The sequence below is a fragment of the Meriones unguiculatus genome, chromosome 4, assembly GCF_030254825.1.
Source record: "Meriones unguiculatus strain TT.TT164.6M chromosome 4, Bangor_MerUng_6.1, whole genome shotgun sequence".
NCBI classification, from domain to species: Eukaryota; Metazoa; Chordata; class Mammalia; order Rodentia; family Muridae; genus Meriones; species Meriones unguiculatus.
The window spans coordinates 49,260,610-49,271,482 of NC_083352.1; the positions used below are offsets into that span (position 1 = coordinate 49,260,610).

Consider the following 10,873-nt stretch of genomic DNA (forward strand, 5'->3'; position numbering starts at 1 on the left):
AGAAAGGAACACAGATAAAGTTAAAAAAGAAAGGCTTTATTACTGGACACTTGAATGCTGTGACTATGCTGCCTCAAAAACAAACATGTTTTTATCTTACACAGTATTAGAATTTATTGAGTGACAATAAATTCATAAACCACACTAGCTTCATTGGCTTCAAGTTTCCAAGCTGTTTTGATTGATTTCTCTTGCTAGCAGCTGAGGCAAGCATAAGTTCTTTTACTCCAGACTTAATTAATATCATTAACTCTCAGATCTTACATTACACATCGCACAGTAAATCTCTTATATGATGTGTTGCTTAAATCACAGAATGGCTTCAAACTGTTTAAGAAGCAGCAGCAGAGTTCTGAAAGCTGACTGGCTGGAGGCAAGCAGAAGGCTGGTAGAAATGCAGAGAAAGTCTTTGAGGGAATAAAATAAAATAATGGACACTGCTGGAGATGCTATTGCAGAGTTCAAGCTACAGAGATAGACTTGAGTTGAGCTATCAGGAATAAAGAAGAAATGTGTTCAATCATGGAGCCTGCCGAGGTGAAGAACAGAATGGACTCCAGACAGATAAATGGACAGTAGGTCCAGACAACAGACAAACAGGTAGGTGAGCTGATGAATGACAATTTAAACACCAATAAGCCAAGTTGAAGTCAGTAGGATAGATGGGAATAGCTCTGTCTGCCAACCCCTTGGTGGGACATCTCTTCATTAAAGTTCAGGATGAAGGAATTGCACCCCATCATTGGTTTGATATGTTCCACAAGTTCTCAAGCTTGTTTTTATTGTCGTTCTGGTTTTTTTTCTAATATTATCTTAGTACTTTTATGTTCTCAAATGGTCCTAATTGACTTTGGTTAATTTATAGGGCAATACTTTCTTTATTCCTAGAAAAAAAAACTATCAGTCGGTATCTTGTGCAAAATTCTGGAAAGATATTTATATACCTACTCACTGATGTGTTGCACTCAAAATCAACTGCTATTTGTAAAATGAAGTCTTCCAGGATACTGCATACTCTAAAATAACATATACAAAAAAAAAAAAAAACGTTTTATTCAATATGAAAAAGAGAGACCATAGCTTGAACTCAACATATCATTTTAGGTGTACCCTTATGCTAAAAAAAAAAAAAGAAAAAAAAAAACAGTAACAGAATTGAATTTTTTTCTCTCTCTCTCCCTTGCCTGTAGCAATGTTACAGTTTCATAGGAAAGATGAAACAAAAGCAGGAAAATCTGTGTAACGGTGATTTAGTTGTGAGATAAGCTGTAAGATTTTGTAAAATCCCTCATAAGAGGCAAGTTTCTTTTCTTTCCCTGTCAGGCCTTCAGCAGCTCATTATCCCATTCCTGTGGTCATGATCACTTTGAAAGGTTCACTGTGTATCTGCCCTTATTTGTTCACTGCTCAGCCTTAAAGGATTTAGTAATGTCATGCCATCTATCATTAGACTAGCATGAAAAGTGCTTAATATGTGCCTGTACCTGAGAGAACTATCAAAAGCAGAGCATAAATAAAAGCTTAAACACTGGTCAACACCCACTTAGCTTCAGCTACTTTTAAGGAGCTAGCCCAAGTAACCCACTTTGACTCTGAAAATGCCCCTCCTTGGCTTCTCTGAAGACACCACTGATTAACCATCCAGTGCTTTGTTTTTTAATTATCCTTCAGTACTAAGATGAAGCAATCGGGAAGGCATTGCAAAAGCTCCTTTTCTTGGCCAATTTAAGTAACCAAGAGATCTAAAGGAAAGTGTATTGGCTGAGCTCACCTGGAACCTTCCTAAATTTTTAAAAATCCTGAGTCTCTAGTGGAAAATATCTCATTCTTTCTATATTTGCTGAAGTGTTTTCCCCCATTTGGGTGACTTGTGCCTTTTCTTTGCCAGCTTGTAAAGTGAGAGATTTTCCTTGTCTTTCTCTTTGAAGGTCAGCTTTAAGTACTGCCTCATGTGGTGCCTATTAAACTTAATAATAGATAGAGGTGTGCTTTTGTAAACTGCCTGGCAGAAGAAGAGATATTCCAAAGAGAGATGCTGCGCCCCTCCCTTTGGCTATCTGACTGTTGAAACAACAGATCCCAGGAATACTATGCCAGAGGAAGGGGAAGGATGAAGCCTGGTGCCAGCTAAAGGAAAAACTTGCTTCCCATGAAGTGATTTCACATGATTCTGACTGTTGTTACAGTTTCTATGAAGACAATTGTCATAGACAAAGACTAATATATAAAATGATGTGGAAGGTTTCATTAATTCAAAGAACAGGTTTTTTTTAAATTCTTTATTAATTACATTTTATTCACTTTGTATCCCCCTGTGGTTCCCTCCCTCCTCCCTTCCCAATCCTTCCCTTCTTCCACCCTCTGATTGCATGCCCCTCCCCAAGTCCACTGATAGGGGAGGTCTTCTTTTCCTTCCTTCTGATCCTAGTCAATTAGGTCTCATCAGGAGTGGCTGCATTGTCTTCTTCTATGGCCTGGTAATGCTGCTTCCTCCTCAGGGGGGAGGTAATTAAAGAGCAGGCCAATCCGTTCATGTTAGAGGCAGTCCCTGTTCCTATTTACAATGGAATCCACTTGAATATTGAACTGCTATGGACTACATCTGTGCAGGGGTCTTAGGTTATCTCCATGCATAGTCCTTGGTTGGAATATCAGTCTCAGGAAAGACCCCTGTGCTCAGATTTTTTGGTTCTGTTGCTCTCCTTGTGGAGTTCCTGCCCTCTCCAGTTCTTACTATTTCCCACTTCTTTCATAAGATTCCCTGCACTCTGCCCAAAGGTTGCCCAAAAGTCTCAGTATTTGCATTGATAGTCTGCAGGGCAGGGCCTTTCAGAGGTCCTCTGTGTCAGGCTCCTGACTTGTTCCCTCTTTTCTCCTTCTTCTGATGCCCATCCTCTTTGTCTTTCTGGATAGGAATTGAGCATTTTAGCAAGAGTCCTCCCTCTTGATTAGTTTCTTTAGGTATACAGATTTTAGTAGGTTTATCCTATATTATATGTCTGTATGAGTGAGTATATACCATGTGCATCTTTCTGCTTCTGGGATAGCTCACTCAAGATGATCTTTTCCAGATCCCACAGTTTACCTGCAAATTTAATGATTTCCTTGTTTTTTATTGCTGAGTAATATTCCATTGTGTAGATATACCTCAATCTGTGCATTCATTCCTCCACTGAGGGGCATCTGGGCTGTTTCCAGCTTCTGGCTATTACAAATAAGGCTGCTACAAACATGGTTGAGCAAATGTCCTTATTGTGTACTTGAGACTCTTTTGGGTATATGCCTAGGAGTGGTATAGCTGGATCTTGAGGAAGCGCTATTCCTAGTTGTCTGAGAAAGTGCCAGATTGCTTTCTAGAGCGGTTGTACAAGTTTACATTCCCACCAGCAGTGGAGGAGGGTTCTCCTTTCTCCACAACCTCTCCAGCATGTGTTGTCTCTTGAGTTTTTCATGTTAGCCATTCTGATGGGTGTAAGGTGAAATGTAAGGGTCATTTTGATTTGCATTTCCCTGATGGCTAATGAGGTTGAGCATTTCTTTAAGTGTTTCTCTGCCATTTGATATTCCTCTATTGAGAATTCTCTGTTTAGCTCTGTACTCCATTTTTTTAATTGAATTACTTGATTTTTTGCTGTTTAAATTCTTTAGTTCTTTATATATACTGGATATTAGTCGTTTTTCAGATATAGGGTTGGTGAAGATCCTTTCCCAATCTGTAGGCTGTTGTTTTGTCAAAGAACAGTCTTAAATCCTTAATGAACTAGACACCCAGAATTCTGCTTAAGGGCCACCAAGATGGTATAGCTTTAGTATAGCCCATGTCAACATAACTTACATAGAAATCATCTCAAAATATATTAGAATTTAAATGTAAGCAGACAAGTTTCTTGAGAATTTTATATTCTAAATCTTCTTCCCAGGACATTGCAACTGCTGTGACAAAATGATGATAGTCTAAGGAGATTCACTTGTGCTCCTCCATTTAGCAGGCTCTGAAAGGAAGATGACAGGAAAGCTCAGCTCTTATACTTACTGCCCTCCTACTTAACCCAAAACTTATGTCAGACTCCTACAGTAGACCTTGGTGTCAATAGATCCATTTTTTTTTAGTTTATTCCCACAGTGTAGCTGCACTGAATACATTTCCTTACTCTTATTTTCACTATCACTCATCTCTTTAATTGGCATATTAGGGTAGATGTCCATGCCTAGCGTTTGGGAACTGCTATAGCCCAGGTTATGACACTGAAAATCCCAATAACATCAACACTACTGTCATTACTACTCAATCTTCAGACAGTGGAAGTAGTCCATTTCACATCTGCTGATACTGCAGTGACCTAAAGTGAGGTCAAATGGCTACCACTCCTAAACATGGAGATAAAAATTAAACTAAAAATCTAAAGACAAATGTCAAACCTTACTCTACAAAATCACAAAGAACATGAGAGTTGTGACCAACATAATATGAATATTCCTGCCACATATAAAGCCATTCAGCTAAATCAAACCTTCGAAAGGACAGGCATTCCAACATACCTGGATTCTTTAAAGACATTACAGGAGTACAAGGTACCAAGATATGAACCGAGACAGTTTACCAGGAACTTAACAAATCATAATAACCACACAACTACAGTACATTTCACAAATAAGACCGGGTCAAAGTCAAAAGTTCTTTGCCTTTTCAGTTAATCAGTATGGATTAATAAGCAACTGACTCCAGAGAGTCATGAAACCAGGAACCAAAGTTAGTGGGTCAGGATCAGTTGCTAATAAATGGGAATTTCCCTGCATTCAAGCCACAAAGATTAGTTAGCCAAGAGTTTCCTCCTGGCTAGCTGAGGCATAACTGTTACCTGGCATTTCATTCATTAACATGCTATCTTAGATTCCCTGTGTTCCAAAAGAAATTAGAAAATATAAATTGGTGAAAGACAATGGATTTATACAGTTAAGACAGTTTGTCCAAACCAAGGGGAGTCTCCATTTCTTTCCACTTTTTCAATAGCAGGTACATAGCACTGCAGAAGAGATGGAACAAAACCCAAGAAATGTGCACTCAGTGCTATATTGTAAGACAGAATCCAGAGAAAGAAATCTCTCTCTGGGAGGTAAGTTTTTCCTCACTGGGCACCAGGCCTTCGGCCTGTTCTCTCTTTCTTGCTGGGGTTCCTGGGAAAGTTATGATATGCACCGGTGGGTATATCTTGCCACTCTCAGCATTGTTATAGGTCACATGGTTCGCAAACATGCAAAACAGTTGATAATTTTTCTCACTCAGCTGTGTGCACAGCACTTTCCAGTACTATGAAAGACACCCAGTAGGGAGCTTCTGATTGGTACAAACTTTGTTTACATCCTGTGACTAAACTGTGTGATGTCTTCAGCAACAGAGTTTCACCATCAAGTTCTGAGGAGCAGCCAAGAGCAATAACAATAGTTTGCACTGTTTGGGAGTCTCTTGCAAAACCCCCAACAAATAATTTCAGGGGCGGTATATTAACCTGGCAGTGGGCTTTTTATTTACAGTCTGTGGCTTCTCTGAGAATCACTAATGCCATGCATACTCTATGCTATGCATAGAGTAACTCCAACTAATGCTTTTAAATAAAACAATGTATTCATATATAGGAAGCTTGTAAAATATTATGTTTTCATGTGCCCTTTTCAAATATCTTTGTTATAACACACACACACACACACACACACACACACACACGCTATCCTTTACCATCCCATCCCTCTCCTCAATTAAACCTTATTACATTATGGGCACCTGCCACACTGTTTCTGTATCTGTTTCTTTAAACAAAGCTTGGTGGTAAAATTGGCTCATTAGCAATGTTGTTTGAGATGTCTCTCAGAAAAAATGAATACAGTCTCTGTGGAGCCAATCTTTGCAATGGTTTGGATAGCTGTGTTAGTGGCTGCGAGAAATATAAATCAGGTACCAGAGTGTTACAGTCTCCCTTTTATCAGACACTATAATTTTTTCTGGCTTACCTTTCTGCTGTCAATTGGTATATTATATGCTTATTATAATGCTTTAAATATTTGGTGTAGGTGGCTCTTTCAGTAAGAAAATTTGGGGAACATTTTTAAAGTATTAATTTGCTATTGAAATGGCTTCTCAATTATAAAAACTGAGGTTTGAATTGCTTTAGAAATCATTTTACTGGTAACACAGTATCTAGGTACTTGGAGAGATTGCTAAACTCTGCAAATAAAAATATACTAAAGATTATATGGAATATTTAAATTTTATTTTTTCTGGTCTTCCATTATGAGTCATAAGTGTTATATATTATATTAAGTCACTGAAAAGTCTAAGCTTTCATCTCCCATTTGTTTTGTAGGTATTAAAACAGTCCTGGAAATCCCACCAGCTTTCTGTGCTTAAAATGCTTAATAAGCATCCCTCCACTGAAGGCTCAGAGAGGCAGAAAGATTGTAAGAGCCAGAATGGGTAGATGACTCCAGGGAAACAGTATGTTCCAGACACAAGACTGATATACATATTTACCTACAGACACTGTGACAGCATGCCCAAGGCCTACAGACAAGCTCAAACAAGACAAAACCCCAGCATGAAAAAGAGGAGGTTGGCATGAAATCCCACTCTTAGTTAATCTATTTTCAATTGATAGCTGCTGGGAAAGGGAAATCCCAGTTTTTTCCAATGGAGTGGCACCGGATATCTTTTCTTTTCTGTGTTGTTTTTATTTTTGTTTTGAATTATTTTTTTAAAGAAAGAGGAGAAAACGTGAAGTTTGGCGGGTAATGTGGTGAAGGAGAATCTGGGAGGAGTTGAGGTAGTGGAAACAATATGATGAAAATGTATTGTTTGAAGTTCTCAAATGAATAAAAGCATAAAGAAATCAATAAATTTCGGTTTGGAGTTAGAAAAGAATTTCCAACAATTTTGAAATGACTCTAAGAATGACAATTTCAAAATCAAAATATCCATCAAGTCTGAGAAACTTGTCCCTGGGACAAACCCAGCAGGAGTGAGCTGCGCCCTGTCCCCTGTGCATTCCATTTTCTAGCCCACCGCTCTACCTGCATTCCCAGAGGTCTACTGGCTACCAGGGACAACCAGATGAGAACCCTCCCCACCACCCCCTCCATGCCAAGTCCCCCTAAAACACACTCAACAGTAGAAATCTGTACCTGCAATTCTGAACTCCATTTCCTTGCCAACAACTCTGCCTACATTCCTGGAGGCCTACCAGCACCAGGAACAACCGGATCGCTAAAGACCAGCATAAATATACAATCAACAAGAGCCAAGAAAATATGTTATCACTAGAGCCCAGCTATCCTACTAAAACAAGCCCTGGATATCCAAGCACAGCTGAAGCACAGGAAAGTGATCCTAAATACAATCTTATGGAGATGATACAGATGTTTAAGGAAGAAATGAATAAATCTCTTAAAGAAATACAGAAAAATATAATCAAACAGGTGAAGAAAATGAATAAAAATGTTTCAAGACCTGAAAATGCAAATAGAAGTCATAAAGAAATTGCAAATTGAGGGAATTATGGACATGGAAAACCTAGATAAGAGAACAGAAACTACTGACATAAGCATCACCAACTAAATACAAGAGGTGGAAGAGAGACTCACAGGCTTAAATAATTCAAAGAAAATATTAAATCTAAAAAGTTTCTGATGCAAACCATCCAGAAAATTCGGGACACTATGAAAATATGAAATCTAAGAATTATAGAATTAAAAGAAGACGATTCCCAGATCAGAGGCCCAGAAAATATTTTTTAACAAAATCATAGAAGAAAATTTCCTGAACCTAAAGAGATGCCAAAAATACACAAGAAGTTTACAGAACAATATTGGAGCAAAAAAAAATCTTCCTGGTATGTAATAACTAACTAAAACACTGAATGTACAGAACAAAGAAAGAATATTAAAAGCAGCAAGAAAAAAAAAAAAAGGCCAAGTAACATGTAAAGGCAGACCTGGGAGAATTATACCTCACATTTCAAAAGAGACTCTAAAAGCCAGAAGGGGCTGGGCAGATACACTGCAGACTCTAACAGACCACATATGTCAGTCCAAACCCAGCAAAATTTTAACCTCCATAGATGGAGAAAAACAAGATATTCCATGACAAAAAAAAAAAAAAAAAAAAAAAAAAAAAAAAAAATTAAACAATATCTATCCACCAATCCTGCTGTAGAATTAATATTAGTCTCGAAGGTGTTTCTCTATCCCAGCTAGTTCCCAAATAATGGAGACCTTTTCTTTTTTTCTTTTTTTTAACAAAGGCTTTAAGGCGCTGCTATAACTGGACAAGTATCAACTCTCTAAGCTGTTTTGCTCTTTCCCAGTTACACACCCAAGCTACTAGCTGGACTGCTTCCGGTGCCTGAGCTGCTTCTGTTCCATGAGGCCAGCCCTCATGGCCTGGTGCTCATAGTCCTTTCTGCTCCACTTCTTCTCTTGCCTCTACATCTTCTGCTTCCTCTCTTCTGCCACATCTTCTCTCTCCACCTCATGGTCCTCATCTTACTCACAGCCTGGGAAACTAAGCTCTGACTACTTCTCTCCTTCCCAGTTAGAGGTTTCAGCAACTGTATTAACCAGTTAGAGAATATTGGAAAGCAAAGTTACACAAAGTCACACACACAACATCATTTGGTATGTGTGAAAATGCACTCATCTAGGGAGCCAGATCTTGGGGACTAGTAATTAGTGTTAGAATACATAGCAGCAGACTAACCCCCAATAATATCTTTCAATAAATCCAGCCCTAAAGAAGATAGTAGAAGGAAAACTCCAACCCAAGGATTTTTAACAAAACCCAAGAAAATACCCGGGATATCTGCTCGGATATCCCGTGGTAGCCCAGTAACCAATTGGTTTCCCATAGTAAGTGGAATAGGGACTATTTCTAACAGGAACTCAATGGCTGGCTCTTTGACCTCCCCACCCCCCAAGGGAGAAGCAGTCCTGCTAGGCCACAAAGGAGGACTTTGCAGCCAGTCCTGAAGATACCTGATGAAACAGGGTCAGATGAAAGGGGAGGAGGTCCTCCCCCATCAGTGGACTTGGAAAGGGGCAGGGAAGAGATGAGGAAGGGAGGGTGGGATTGGGAAGGAATGAGGGAGCGGGATACAGCTGGGATACAGAGTTAAAAAAATGTAACTAATAAGAAAAATTTTTAAAAAATAGTGAAAAAAAATAATTACTAAAAAAAAAAAAAAATCCCACACCAGCAAAACCAAACTCTCCGTCTCTGTCTCTGTGTCTGTTCCTCTCTCTGTGTTTCTCCCACCACCAACATTAAAATAACAGAAATTAGCAATCACTGGTCATTAATTCCTCTCAACATCGATGGACTCAATTCTCTAATAAAAAGATCAACAGAATGGATGGATACAAAAAGAGAATCCATCATCTTGCTGCAAACAAGAAACATACCTCAGCAAGTAAGATAAACATTCCTCAGAGTAAAGGGCTAGAAAAAGGTTTTCCAAGCAAATTAACCCAAACAGCAAGCTGGGGCAGTTATTCTAATATCTAATAAAAATAGACTTTCAACCAAAATTAATCAAAAGAGATGAGAAAGTACACTTCATACTCATCAAAGGAAAAGTCCACCAAAATGACATCTCAATTCTGAACATCTATGCCTCAAATGCAAGGGTACCCACATTTGTAAAAGAAACACTACTAATCACACAATGAACCCTACACATCATTAGTGAAAGACTTGAGCACCTCACTCTCACCAATGGTCAGGACATCAAGACAGAAACTAAACAGAGAAATAATAAAATAACCAGTTGTATGCAACAAATGGAACTAACATATCTATAAAACATTTCACCCAAACACAAAAGAATATACCTTCTTCTCAACACCTCCTGAAAACTTCTCCAAAACTGACAATGTAATACAAGCCACAACAGAATAAGAAAACTGAAATAACTTTTTGTCTCTGATCAGACCACCATGGATTAAAGCTTGACTTCAACAACAGAAAGTCATGGAAACTCATGGAAACTGACAACTCTCTACTCAATGAACACTGTTCAAGAGAAAAATAAAGATATTAAAGATTTTCTAGATGTTTGAAATTTACTGAGAAGGGAAAATAAAATAGACATTGTGGGTGGAGGGCGTGATGGAACTGAATGGAAGCGAGGGTAAGGAGGGAAACAGGAGGGATCAAGCGTAGGAAGACAGAACTGTGAGAACTGGAATCATTAGGAAGGCATCTCTGGGAGAAACTAGAAATCTAAGACAATAAAAACTCCCAGGAATCTATGAGGGTGACCATAGCTATGACTCCTCGCAATGGAAGATATAGAACCTGAAAAGGCCACCTCCAACCAGGCAAGCCTTCCAATGGAGGGATAGAGACACCAACCCAGCCACAAAACTTTTGATCCACAAGTTTTCATGCCTACAAAGATGTGCAAAGATAAAGAGGGAGCAGAAATTGAGGGAATGGCCAATCAATGACTGTCCCAAATTAATTCCCATGCCATGAGAGAGCTTCTGCCAACAATGTTAATAATATGCTGCTATACTTACAAACAGGAGGGTAACATAATGGTCATCTCAGAGGCTTCACCCAGCAGCTGATAACAACAGATGCAGAAATTCACAACCAAACAGTAGGCAGAGTTTGGGGAATCTTGTGGAAGACAGGAAGAAAGACTTGAAAGAGCCGGAGAGAGAGAGCTGGGAGAAGGCTGTGTCTGAGGAATAGGACAGCAGTGTCGGCTCAGCAACCAAGAGACTGAACTCCAGGCCTTAAAACACCAACAACTGTGTTTCCCAGGTGAGAGGAAACCATGCAGTGTGGGAATCAATTGGGTCCATTCTCAGGTCACCCAGC

General features: G+C 39.0%; 1 long non-coding RNA gene across 1 annotated transcript; it reads left to right on the plus strand.

The window, feature by feature from the left end:
* Positions 1–238: 238 nt before the first annotated feature.
* On the plus strand, positions 239–10,057 carry LOC132653495 (uncharacterized). The gene is made up of 3 exons (XR_009591225.1): positions 239–600; positions 5,012–5,114; positions 6,360–10,057. It is a non-coding gene; the product is annotated as an uncharacterized LOC132653495 (long non-coding RNA).
* The last annotated feature ends 816 nt before the right edge of the window (positions 10,058–10,873 follow it).